We start from the raw sequence: 1,314 nt of genomic DNA, 5'->3' as shown, positions 1-1,314 counted from the left end.
ATCTTGTTTGTTGAAATGCTCCTGAGCATTGAGCAGCAAGAGCTGTTAAACTGTTCATGGTGGTGTCCCTGACTTTTTCCTTACCGGATACCACTAACTTGCCTTTCCGTAAGATGCTGAGTTTGCATGATCTCCCTCTGCATTTACAACACAGATATCCACTGTTGTCTCGTTGCCTGTTTGTCCAGGTTTTAAATACTGCTCTGAAGTGTGCTCTGGTCCTGACTAGCTTAAATATGGACATGTCTGCCACATTGTCTTTTTCACGCTACTGGTAAATATACAAAACAGTATGAATGCTGATGTTCCCTGCCTTTGGCTATTTCTATGGTGACAAAAACCGAATACTGGACAGTGCTGCCAGGGAGCAGCACTGGGCAGGTGCTGCCCAGGGAACATGGAGGCAGGCACACCAAGACGGCGGCCAGGACCTGGCCTGGCCACCCTGATGGAGCAGGTACAGGACTGGCAGAGAAAATAACACCATTATGCTTTTTGCCTCATTTTTTTGAGAAAAATCTCACACAAACAGTAGATAAGGGAGAAGGTTTGCATGGCTGATCTGCCTTGCATTTCTGAATCAAACAGACTTCGTGTTGACACAGGAGTTGGAGCATGTGGAACAGCTTGAAGAACCAGGTGCCTATCCAACTACATGACAAGTCTTGTCAAGTGTACAGAGTAAGCGGACTTTAGAAACTATCCGCTTTGATTTTTACTGACCCTAGAAATTTAATTTATAGTAAATAAAGACACAGTTAAACACGGTGTTTTTATAAACAATTTTGTGTTAAAGAGGTGAAACCTTTCATTTCCTAACAGCTCTGAGATCATTTCCTCTTCCTGCAAGCACCACACCTTCCACCTTCAATTGGCCGCAGTCTAGTACTAATGCCCAGGTTAACAAAACTCACTGCAGAGCTAGGTCCAGCTAAGTAAAAATGCCTTGCTCCTGCCTTACCTCCTCAGAGACACATTTAAGCAGTCATTTGTAAAAGTGATCCTTCATTGTCAATCATCCTTAAGACCTTTGATCTTTTACACCCCCACACATTTTAATTCTTCAAAAAGGTGTGAATATTTTTTAAGGTAGTTCAGTACAACTGCGTATCTGGCTGAATATTTAAAGAGCCTGGGGAAAAGAGATCTGGCATCTCCATTTCTTTGAGAGTGCTGATGTTTGCCCGGGCGGACAGCGCGATGGCCCCGCCGGCGCCTTCCCACCTCCCCTCCCCTCCCCGCCGCTGCGCGGCGCGGCGCGGGTGACGCGCGAGGCGTGCGCCGGGGCCGCGGGTGACGCCATCGGACGGCGCC

Source organism: Rhea americana, unplaced genomic scaffold (assembly GCF_003343005.1).
Source record: "Rhea americana isolate MKP2758 unplaced genomic scaffold, rheAme1 scaffold_132, whole genome shotgun sequence".
Classification (NCBI taxonomy): Eukaryota; Metazoa; Chordata; class Aves; order Rheiformes; family Rheidae; genus Rhea; species Rhea americana.
This window is presented reverse-complemented; position numbering follows the sequence as displayed.